The following is a 12,855-nucleotide window of genomic DNA, read 5'->3' as shown; positions in this document are numbered from 1 at the left end:
CAGAATGCTACTGTGTAGTTTATATTTGAATATATTCCTTTTTCCACTATTACCCTCTTAGCGCTCCGAATGTCCACTTGCATTTTCTACAGAAAGAGTGTTCAGAACTGCGCAATCAAAAGTATGGTTTAACTCTGTTAGCTTAATGAACATATCAGAAATAAGTTTCACACAATGCTTCTGTGTAGTTTTTATTTGAAGATATTATTTTTCCCAATACAGGCCTCTTAGCGGTCAGAATGTCCAATTGCAGTTTCTACATAAAGAGTGTTTCAGAAAGGCTCAATCAAAAGTAAAGTTCAACTCTGTTAGTTGAATGCACAGAACAGAAAGAAGTTTCACACAGTGCTTCTGTGTAGTTTATATTTGAACATATTCTTTTTTCCACTATTACCCACTTAGCGCTACGAATGTCCAGTTGCATTTTCTACAGACAGAGTGTTTCAAAACTGCTCAATGAAAAGTATGGTTTAACTCTGTTAGCTGAATGCTCAGATCAGAAAGAAGTTTCACAGAATGCTTCTGTGTAGTTTATATTTGAATATATTCCTTTTTCCACTACTACTCTCTTAGCGCTCCAAATGTCCAGTTGCATTTTCTACATAAAGAGTGTTCAGATCTGCTCAATCAAAAGTATGGTTTAACTCTGTTAGCTCAATGCACAGATCAGAAAGAAGTTTCACCGAATGATTCTGTGTAGTTTATATTTGGAGACATTAATTTTTCCACTATTACCCTCTTAGCGCTCCGAATCTCCACTTGCATTTTCTACAGAAAGTGTGTTTCAGAACGGCTCAATCAAAACTAAGGTTCAACGCTTTTAGTTGAAGAAACAGAACAGAAAGAAGTTTCACACAATTCTTCTGTGTAGTTTTTATTTGTAGACATTCTTTTTCCCAATATAGGCCTCTTAGTGCTCAGAATGTCCAATTGCAGTTTCTACAGAAAGAGTGTTTCAGAACGGCTCAATCAACAGTAAGGTTCAACTCTGTTAGTTGAATGAACAGAACAGAAAGAAGTTTCATACAATGTTTCTGTGTAGTTTATATTTGAACATATTCTTTTTTCCACTATTACCCACTTAGCGCTACGAATATCCAGTTGCATTTTCTATAGACAGAGTGTTTCAAAACTGCTCAATCAAAAGTATGGTTTAACTCTGTTAGCTGTATGCTCAGATCAGAAAGAAGTTTCACAGAATGCTTCTGTGTAGTTTATATTTGAATATATTACTTTTTCCACTACTACGCTCTTAGCGCTCCAAATGTCCAGTTGCATTTTCAACAGAAAGAGTGTTCAGATCTGCTCAATCAAAAGTATGGTTTAACTCTGTTAGCTGAATGCACAGATCAGAAAGAAGTTTCACCGAATGATTCTGTGTAGTTTATATTTGAAGACATTCCTTTTTCCACTATTACCCTCTTAGCGCTCCGAATCTCCACTTGCATTTTCTACAAAAAGAGTGTTTCATAACTGCTCAATCAAAAATATATTTTATCTCTGTTAACTGAATTTACAGATCAGAAATAAGTTTCACAGAATGCATCTGTGTAGTTTTTATTTGAAGATATTCTTTTTCCCAATGGAGGCCTCTTAGAGCTTAGCATGTCCAATTGCAGTTTCTACAGAAAGAGTGTTTCAGAACGGCTCAATCAAAAGTAAGGTTCAACTCTGTTAGTTGAATGCACAGAACAGAAAGAATTTTCACAGAATGCTACTGTGTAGTTTATATTTGTATATATTCCTTTTTCCACTATTACCCTCTTAGCGCTCCGAATGTCCACTTGCATTTTCTACAGAAAGAGTGTTCAGAACTGCGCAATCAAAAGTATGGTTTAACTCTGTTAGCTTAATGAACATATCAGAAATAAGTTTCACACAATGCTTCTGTGTAGTTTTTATTTGAAGATATTATTTTTCCCAATACAGGCCTCTTAGCGCTCAGAATGTCCAATTGCAGTTTCTACAGAAAGAGTGTTTCAGAAAGGCTCAATCAAAAGTAAAGTTCAACTCTGTTAGTTGAATGCACAGAACAGAAAGAAGTTTCACACAGTGCTTCTGTGTAGTTTATATTTGAACATATTCTTTTTTCCACTATTACCCACTTAGCGCTACGAATGTCCAGTTGCATTTTCTACAGACAGAGTGTTTCAAAACTGCTCAATGAAAAGTATGGTTTAACTCTGTTAGCTGAATGCTCAGATCAGAAAGAAGTTTCACAGAATGCTTCTGTGTAGTTTATATTTGAATATATTCCTTTTTCCACTACTACTCTCTTAGCGCTCCAAATGTCCAGTTGCATTTTCTACAGAAAGAGTGTTCAGATCTGCTCAATCAAAAGTATGGTTTAAATCTGTTAGCTCAATGCACAGATCAGAAAGAAGTTTCACCGAATGATTCTGTGTAGTTTATATTTGGAGACATTAATTTTTCCACTATTACCCTCTTAGCGCTCCGAATCTCCACTTGCATTTTCTACAGAAAGAGTGTTTCAGAACGGCTCAATCAAAACTAAGGTTCAACGCTTTTAGTTGAACAAACAGAACAGAAAGAAGTTTCACACAATTCTTCTGTGTAGTTTTTATTTGTAGACATTCTTTTTCCCAATATAGGCCTCTTAGTGCTCAGAATATCCAATTGCAGTTTCTACAGAAAGAGTGTTTCAGAACGGCTCAATCAACAGTAAGGTTCAACTCTGTTAGTTGAATGCACAGAACAGAAAGAAGTTTCATACAATGTTTCTGTGTAGTTTATATTTGAACATATTCTTTTTTCCACTATTACCCACTTAGCGCTACGAATATCCAGGTGCATTTTCTATAGACAGAGTGTTTCAAAACTGCTCAATCAAAAGTATGGTTTAACTCTGTTAGCTGTATGCTCAGATCAGAAAGAAGTTTCACAGAATGCTTCTGTGTAGTTTATATTTGAATATATTCCTTTTTCCACTACTACGCTCTTAGCGCTCCAAATGTCCAGTTGCATTTTCAACAGAAAGAGTGTTCAGATCTGCTCAATCAAAAGTATGGTTTAACTCTGTTAGCTGAATGCACAGATCAGAAAGAAGTTTCACCGAATGATTCTGTGTAGTTTATATTTGAAGACATTCCTTTTTCCACTATTACCCTCTTAGCGCTCCGAATCTCCACTTGCATTTTCTACAAAAAGAGTGTTTCATAACTGCTCAATCAAAAATATGATTTATCTCTGTTAACTGAATTTACAGATCAGATATAAGTTTCACAGGATGCATCTGTGTAGTTTTTATTTGAAGATATTCTTTTTCCCAATGTAGGCCTCTTAGCGCTTTGCATGTCCAATTGCAGTTTCTACAGAAAGAGTGTTTCAGAACGGCTCAATCAAAAGTAAGGTTCAACTCTGTTAGTTGAATGCACAGAACAGAAAGAATTTTCACAGAATGCTACTGTGTAGTTTATATTTGAATATATTCCTTTTTCAACTATTACCCTCTTAGCGCTCCGAATGTCCACTTACATTTTCTACAGAAAGAGTGTTCAGAACTGCGCAATCAAAAGTATGGTTTAACTCTGTTAGCTTAATGAACATATCAGAAATAAGTTTCACACAATGCTTCTGTGTAGTTTTTATTTGAAGATATTATTTTTCCCAATAGAGGCCTCTTAGCGCTCAGAATGTCCAATTGCAGTTTCTACAGAAAGAGTGTTTCAGAAAGGCTCAATCAAAAGTAAAGTTCAACTCTGTTAGTTGAATGCACAGAACAGAAAGAAGTTTCATACAATGCTTCTGTGTAGTTTATATTTGAACATATTCTTTTTTCCACTATTACCCACTTAGCGCTACGAATGTCCAGTTGCATTTTCTACAGACAGAGTGTTTCAAAACTGCTCAATCAAAAGTATGGTTTAACTCTGTTAGCTGAATGCTCAGATCAGAAAGAAGTTTCACAGAATGCTTCTGTGTAGTTTATATTTGAATATATTCCTTTTTCCACTACTACTCTCTTAGCGCTCCAAATGTCCAGTTGCATTTTCTACAGAAAGAGTGTTCAGATCTGCTCAATCAAAAGTATGGTTTAACTCTGTTACCTGAATGCACAGATCAGAAAGAAGTTTCACAGAATGATTCTGTGTAGTTTATATTTGGAGACATTAATTTTTCCACTATTACCCTCTTAGCGCTCCGAATCTCCACTTGCATTTTCTACAGAAAGAGTGTTTCAGAACGGCTCAATCAAAACTAAGGTTCAACTCTTTTAGTTGAACAAACAGAACAGAAAGAAGTTTCACACAATTCTTCTGTGTAGTTTTTATTTGTATATATTCTTTTTCCCAATATAGGCCTCTTAGCGCTCAGAATGTCCAATTGCAGTTTCTACAGAAAGAGTGTTTCAGAACGGCTCAATCAAAAGTAAGGTTCAACTCTGTTAGTTGAATGCACAGAACAGAAAGAAGTTTCATACAATGCTTCTGTGTAGTTCATATTTGAACATATTCTTTTTTCCACTATTACCCACTTAGCGCTACGAATGTCCAGTTGCATTTTCTACAGACAGAGTGTTTCAAAACTGCTCAAACAAAAGTATGGTTTAACTCTGTTAGCTGAATGCTCAGATCAGAAAGAAGTTTCACAGAATGCTTCTGTGTAGTTTATATTTGAATATATTCCTTTTTCCACTACTACGCTCTTAGCGCTCCAAATGTCCAGTTGCATTTTCAACAGAAAGAGTGTTCAGATCTGCTCAATCAAAAGTATGGTTTAACTCTGTTAGCTGAATGCACAGATCAGAAAGAAGTTTCACCGAATGATTCTGTGTAGTTTATATTTGAAGACATTCCTTTTTCCACTATTACCCTCTTAGCGCTCCGAATCTCCACTTGCATTTTCTACAAAAAGAGTGTTTCATAACTGCTCAATCAAAAATATGTTTTATCTCTGTTAACTGAATTTACAGATCAGAAATAAGTTTCACAGAATGCATCTGTGTAGTTTTTATTTGAAGATATTCTTTTTCCCAATGTAGGCCTCTTAGCGCTTAGCATGTCCAATTGCAGTTTCTACAGAAAGAGTGTTTCAGAACGGCTCAATCAAAAGTAAGGTTCAACTCTGTTAGTTGAATGCACAGAACAGAAAGAATTTTCACAGAATGCTACTGTGTAGTTTATATTTGAATATATTCCTTTTTCCACTATTACCCTCTTAGCGCTCCGAATGTCCACTTGCATTTTCTACAGAAAGAGTGTTCAGAACTGCGCAATCAAAAGTATGGTTTAACTCTGTTAGCTTAATGAACATATCAGAAATAAGTTTCACACAATGCTTCTGTGTAGTTTTTATTTGAAGATATTATTTTTCCCAATAGAGGCCTCTTAGCGCTCAGAATGTCCAATTGCAGTTTCTACAGAAAGAGTGTTTCAGAAAGGCTCAATCAAAAGTAAGGTTCAACTCTGTTAGTTTAATGCACAGAACAGAAAAAAGTTTCATACAATGCTTCTGTGTAGTTTATATTTGAAAATATTCTTTTTTCCACTATTACCCACTTAGCGCTACGAATGTCCAGTTGCATTTTCTACAGACAGAGTGTTTCAAAACTGCTCAATCAAAAGTATGGTTTAACTCTGTTAGCTGAATGCTCAGATCAGAAAGAAGTTTCACAGAATGCTTCTGTGTAGTTTATATTTGAATATATTCCTTTTTCCACTACTACTCTCTTAGCGCTCCAAATGTCCAGTTGCATTTTCTACAGAAAGAGTGTTCAGATCTGCTCAATCAAAAGTATGGTTTAACTCTGTTAGCTGAATGCACAGATCAGAAAGAAGTTTCACAGAATGATTCTGTGTAGTTTATATTTGGAGACATTCCTTTTTCCACTATTACCCTCTTAGCGCTCCGAATCTCCACTTGCATTTTCTACAGAAAGAGTGTTTCAGAACGGCTCAATCAAAACTAAGGTTCAACTCTTTTAGTTGAACAAACAGAACAGAAAGAAGTTTCACACAATTCTTCTGTGTAGTTTTTATTTGTAGACATTCTTTTTCCCAATATAGGCCTCTTAGCGCTCAGAATGTCCAATTGCAGTTTCTACAGAAAGAGTGTTTCAGAACGGCTCAATCAAAAGTAAGGTTCAACTCTGTTAGTTGAATGCACAGAACAGAAAGAAGTTACATACAATGCTTCTGTGTAGTTTATATTTGAACATATTCTTTTTTCCACTATTACCCACTTAGCGCTACGAATGTCCAGTTGCATTTTCTACAGAGTGTTTCAAAACTGCTCAATCAAAAGTATGGTTTAACTCTGTTAGCTGAATGCTCAGATCAGAAAGAAGTTTCACAGAATGCTTCTGTGTAGTTTATATTTGAATATATTCCTTTTTCCACTACTACGCTCTTAGCGCTCCAAATGTCCAGTTGCATTTTCTACAGAAAGAGTGTTCAGATCTGCTCAATCAAAAGTATGGTTTAACTCTGTTAGCTGAATGCACAGATCAGGAAGAAGTTTCACCGAATGATTCTGTGTAGTTTATATTTGAAGACATTCATTTTTCCACTGTTACCCTCTTAGCGCTCCGAATCTCCACTTGCATTTTCTACAAAAAGAGTGTTTCATAACTGCTCAATCAAAAATATGTTTTATATCTGTTAACTGAATTTACAGATCAGAAATAAGTTTCACAGAATGCATCTGTGTAGTTTTTATTTGAAGATATTCTTTTTCCCAATGTAGGCCTCTTAGCGCTTAGCATGTCCAATTGCAGTTTCTACAGAAAAAGTGTTTCAGAACGGCTCAATCAAAAGTAAGGTTCAACTCTGTTAGTTGAATGCACAGAACAGAAAGAAGTTTCATACAATGCTTCTGTGTAGTTTATATTAGAACATATTATTTTTTCCACTATTACCCACTTAGTGCTACGAATGTCCAGTTGCATTTTCTACAGACAGAGTGTTTCAAAACTGCTCAATCAAAAGTAAGGTTTAACTCTGTTAGCTGAATGCTCAGATCAGAAAGAAGTTTCACAGAATGCTTCTGTGTAGTTTATATTTGAATATATTCCTTTTTCCACTACTACCCTCTTAGCGCTCCGAATCTCCACTTGCATTTTTTACAGAAAGAGTGTTTCAGAACGGCTCAATCAAAACTAAGGTTCAACTCTTTTAGTTGAACAAACAGAACAGAAAGAAGTTTCACACAATTCTTCTGTGTAGTTTTTATTTGTAGACATTCTTTTTCCCAATATAGGCCTCTTAGCGCTCAGAATGTCCAATTGCAGTTTCTACAGAAAGAGTGTTTCAGAACGGCTCAATCAAAAGTAAGGTTCAACTCTGTTAGTTGAATGCACAGAACAGAAAGAAGTTTCATACAATGCTTCTGTGTAGTTTATATTTGAACATATTCTTTTTTCCACTATTACCCACTTAGCGCTACGAATGTCCAGTTGCATTTTCTACAGAGTGTTTCAAAACTGCTCAATCAAAAGTATGGTTTAACTCTGTTAGCTGAATGCTCAGATCAGAAAGAAGTTTCACAGAATGCTTCTGTGTAGTTTATATTTGAATATATTCCTTTTTCCACTACTACGCTCTTAGCGCTCCAAATGTCCAGTTGCAATTTCTACAGAAAGAGTGTTCAGATCTGCTCAATCAAAAGTATGGTTTAACTCTGTTAGCTGAATGCACAGATCTGGAATAAGTTTCACCGAATGATTCTGTGTAGTTTATATTTGAAGACATTCATTTTTCCACTGTTACCCACTTAGCGCTCCGAATCTCCCCTTGCATTTTCTACAAAAAGAGTGTTTCATAACTGCTCAATCAAAAATATGTTTTATATCTGTTAACTGAATTTACAGATCAGAAATAAGTTTCACAGAATGCATCTGTGTAGTTTTTATTTGAAGATATTCTTTTTCCCAATGTAGGCCTGTTAGCGCTTAACAGGTCCAATTGCAGTTACTACAGAAAGAGTGTTTCAGAACGGCTCAATCAAAAGTAAGGTTCAACTCTGTTAGTTGAATGCACAGAACAGAAAGAATTTTCACAGAATGCTACTGTGTAGTTTATATTTGAATATATTCCTTTTTCCACTATTACCCGCTTAGCGCTCCGAATGTCCACTTGTATTTTCTACAGAAAGAGTGTTCAGAACTGCGCAATCAAAAGTATGGTTTAACTCTGTTAGCTTAATGAACATATCAGAAATAAGTTTCACACAATGATTCTGTGTAGTTTTTATTTGAAGATATTATTTTTCCCAATAGAGGCCTCTTAGCGCTCAGAATGTCCAATTGCAGTATCTACAGAAAGAGTGTTTCAGAAAGGCTCAATCAAATGTAAGGTTCAACTCTGTTAGTTGAATGCACAGAACAGAAAGAAGTTTCATACAATGCTTCTGTGTAGTTTATATTTGAACATATTCTTTTTTCCACTATTACCCACTTAGCGCTACGAATGTCCAGTTGCATTTTCTACAGACAGAGTGTTTCAAAACTGCTCAATCAAAAGTATGGTTTAACTCTGTTAGCTGAATGCTCAGATCAGAAAGAAGTTTCACAGAATGCTTCTGTGTAGTTTATATTTGAATATATTCCTTTTTCCACTACTACTCTCTTAGCGCTCCAAATGTCCAGTTGCATTTTCTACAGAAAGAGTGTTCAGATCTGCTCAATCAAAAGTATGGTTTAACTCTGTTAGCTGAATGCACAGATCAGAAAGAAGTTTCACAGAATGATTCTGTGTAGTTTATATTTGGAGACATTCCTTTTTCCACTATTACCCTCTTAGCGCTCCGAATCTCCACTTGCATTTTCTACAGAAAGAGTGTTTCAGAACGGCTCAATCAAAACTAAGGTTCAACTCTTTTAGTTGAACAAACAGAACAGAAAGAAGTTTCACACAATTCTTCTGTGTAGTTTTTATTTGTAGACATTCTTTTTCCCAATATAGGCCTCTTAGCGCTCAGAATGTCCAATTGCAGTTTCTACAGAAAGAGTGTTTCAGAACGGCTCAATCAAAAGTAAGGTTCAACTCTGTTAGTTGAATGCACAGAACAGAAAGAAGTTACATACAATGCTTCTGTGTAGTTTATATTTGAACATATTCTTTTTTCCACTATTACCCACTTAGCGCTACGAATGTCCAGTTGCATTTTCTACAGAGTGTTTCAAAACTGCTCAATCAAAAGTATGGTTTAACTCTGTTAGCTGAATGCTCAGATCAGAAAGAAGTTTCACAGAATGCTTCAGTGTAGTTTATATTTGAATATATTCCTTTTTCCACTACTACGCTCTTAGCGCTCCAAATGTCCAGTTGCATTTTCTACAGAAAGAGTGTTCAGATCTGCTCAATCAAAAGTATGGTTTAACTCTGTTAGCTGAATGCACAGATCAGGAATAAGTTTCACCGAATGATTCTGTGTAGTTTATATTTGAAGACATTCATTTTTCCACTGTTACCCTCTTAGCGCTCCGAATCTCCACTTGCATTTTCTACAAAAAGAGTGTTTCATAACTGCTCAATCAAAAATATGTTTTATATCTGTTAACTGAATTTACAGATCAGAAATAAGTTTCACAGAATGCATCTGTGTAGTTTTTATTTGAAGATATTCTTTTTCCCAATGTAGGCCTCTTAGCGCTTAGCATGTCCAATTGCAGTTTCTACAGAAAAAGTGTTTCAGAACGGCTCAATCAAAAGTAAGGTTCAACTCTGTTAGTTGAATGCACAGAACAGAAAGAAGTTTCATACAATGCTTCTGTGTAGTTTATATTTGAACATATTCTTTTTTCCACTATTACCCACTTAGTGCTACGAATGTCCAGTTGCATTTTCTACAGACAGAGTTTTTCAAAACTGCTCAATCAAAAGTATGGTTTAACTCTGTTAGCTGAATGCTCAGATCAGAAAGAAGTTTCACAGAATGCTTCTGTGTAGTTTATATTTGAATATATTCCTTTTTCCACTACTACCCTCTTAGCGCTCCGAATCTCCACTTGCATTTTCTACAGAAAGAGTGTTTCAGAACGGCTCAATCAAAACAAAGGTTCAACTCTTTTAGTTGAACAAACAGAACAGAAAGAAGTTTCACACAATTCTTCTGTGTAGTTTTTATTTGTAGACATTCTTTTTCCCAATATAGGCCTCTTAGCGCTCAGAATGTCCAATTGCAGTTTCTACAGAAAGAGTGTTTCAGAACGGCTCAATCAAAAGTAAGGTTCAACTCTGTTAGTTGAATGCACAGAACAGAAAGACGTTTCATACAATGCTTCTGTGTAGTTGTTTATTTGAACATATTCTTTTTTCCACTATTACCCACTTAGCGCTACGAATGTCCAGTTGCATTTTCTACAGAGTGTTTCAAAACTGCTCAATCAAAAATATGGTTTAACTCTGTTAGCTGAATGCTCAGATCAGAAAGAAGTTTCACAGAATGCTTCTGTGTAGTTTATATTTGAATATATTCCTTTTTCCACTACTACGCTCTTAGCGCTCCAAATGTCCAGTTGCATTTTCAACAGAAAGAGTGTTCAGATCTGCTCAATCAAAAGTATGGTTTAACTCTGTTAGCTGAATGCACAGATCAGAAAGAAGTTTCACCGAATGATTCTGTGTAGTTTATATTTGAAGACATTCCTTTTTCCACTATTACCCTCTTAGCGCTCCGAATCTCCACTTGCATTTTCTACAGAAAGAGTGTTTCAGAACGGCTCAATCAAAACTAAGGTTCAACTCTTTTAGTTGAACAAACAGAACAGAAAGAAGTTTCACACAATTCTTCTGTGTAGTTTTTATTTTTAGACATTCTTTTTCCCAATATAGGCCTCTTAACGCTCAGAATGTCCAATTGCAGTTTCGACAGAAAGAGTGATTCAGAACGGCTCAATCAAAAGTAAGGTTCAACTCTGTTAGTTGAATGCACAGAACAGAAAGAAGTTTCATACAATGCTTCTGTGTAGTTTATATTTGAACATATTCTTTTTTCCACTATTACCCACTTAGCGCTACGAATGTCCAGTTGCATTTTCTACAGACAGAGTGTTTCAAAACTGCTCAATCAAAAGTATGGTTTAACTCTGTTAGCTGTATGCTCAGATCAGAAAGAAGTTTCACAGAATGCTTCTGTGTAGTTTATATTTGAATATATTCCTTTTTCCACTACTACGCTCTTAGCGCTCCAAATGTCCAGTTGCATTTTCAAAAGAAAGAGTGTTCAGATCTGCTCAATCAAAAGTATGGTTTAACTCTGTTAGCTGAATGCACAGATCAGAAAGAAGTTTCACCGAATGATTCTGTGTAGTTTTTATTTGAAGACATTCCTTTTTCCACTATTACCCTCTTAGCGCTCCGAATCTCCACTTGCATTTTCTACAAAAAGAGTGTTTCATAACTGCTCAATCAAAAATATGTTTTATCTCTGTTAACTGAATTTACAGATCAGAAATAAGTTTCACAGAATGCATCTGTGTAGTTTTTATTTGAAGATATTCTTTTTCCCAATGTAGGCCTCTTAGCCCTTAGCATGTCCAATTGCAGTTTCTACAGAAACAGTGTTTCAGAATGGCTCAATCAAAAGTAAGGTTCAACTCTGTTAGTTGAATGCACAGAACAGAAAGAATTTTCACAGAATGCTACTGTGTAGTTTATATTTGAATATATTCCTTTTTCCACTATTACCCTCTTAGCGCTCCGAATGTCCACTTGCATTTTCTACAGAAAGAGTGTTCAGAACTGCGCAATCAAAAGTATGGTTTAACTCTGTTAGCTTAATGAACATATCAGAAATAAGTTTCAAACAATGCTTCTGTGTAGTTTTTATTTGAAGATATTATTTTTCCCAATATAGGCCGCTTAGCGCTCAGAATATCCAATTGCAGTTTCTACAGAAAGAGTGTTTCAGAAAGGCTCAATCAAAAGTAAGGTTCAACTCTGTTAGTTGAATGCACAGAACAGAAAGAAGTTTCATACAATGCTTCTGTGTAGTTTATATTTGAACATATTCTTTTTTCCATTATTACCCCTTTAGCGCTACGAATGTCCAGTTACATTTTCTACAGACAGAGTGTTTCAAAACTGCTCAATCAAAAGTATGGTTTAACTCTGTTAGCTGAATCCTCAGATCAGAAAGAAGTTTCACAGAATGCTTCTGTGTAGTTTATATTTGAATATATTCCTTTTTCCACTACTACGCTCTTAGCGCTCCAAATGTCCAGTTGCATTTTCTACAGAAAGAGTGTTCAGATCTGCTCAATCAAAAGTATGGTTTAACTCTGTTAGCTGAATGCACAGATCAGAAAGAAGTTTCACCGAATGATTCTGTGTAGTTTATATTTGAAGACATTCCTTTTTCCACTATTACCCTCTTAGCGCTCCGAATCTCCACTTGCATTTTCTACAGAAAGAGTGTTTCAGAACGGCTCAATCAAAACTAAGGTTCAACTCTTTTAGTTGAACAAACAGAACAGAAAGAAGTTTCACACAATTCTTCTGTGTAGTTTTTATTTGTAGACATTCTTTTTCCCAATATAGGAATCTTAACGCTCAGAATGTCCAATTGCAGTTTCGACAGAAAGAGTGTTTCAGAACGGCTCAATCAAAAGTAAGGTTCAACTCTGTTAGTTGAATGCACAGAACAGAAAGAAGTTTCAAACAATGCTTCTGTGTAGTTTATATTTGAACATATTCTTTTTTCCACTATTACCCACTTAGCGCTACGAATGTCCAGTTGCATTTTCTACAGAGAGTGTTTCAAAACTGCTCAATCAAAAGTATGGTTTAACTCTGTTAGCTGTATGCTCAGATCAGAAAGAAGTTTCACAGAATGCTTCTGTGTAGTTTATATTTGAATATATTCCTTTTTCCACTACTATGCTCTTAGCGCTCC

This window comes from Symphalangus syndactylus, chromosome 8 (assembly GCF_028878055.3).
Source record: "Symphalangus syndactylus isolate Jambi chromosome 8, NHGRI_mSymSyn1-v2.1_pri, whole genome shotgun sequence".
Lineage (NCBI taxonomy): Eukaryota > Metazoa > Chordata > Mammalia > Primates > Hylobatidae > Symphalangus > Symphalangus syndactylus.
The sequence above is the reverse complement of the archived record's forward strand: the minus strand, read 5'-3'. Positions refer to the sequence as shown.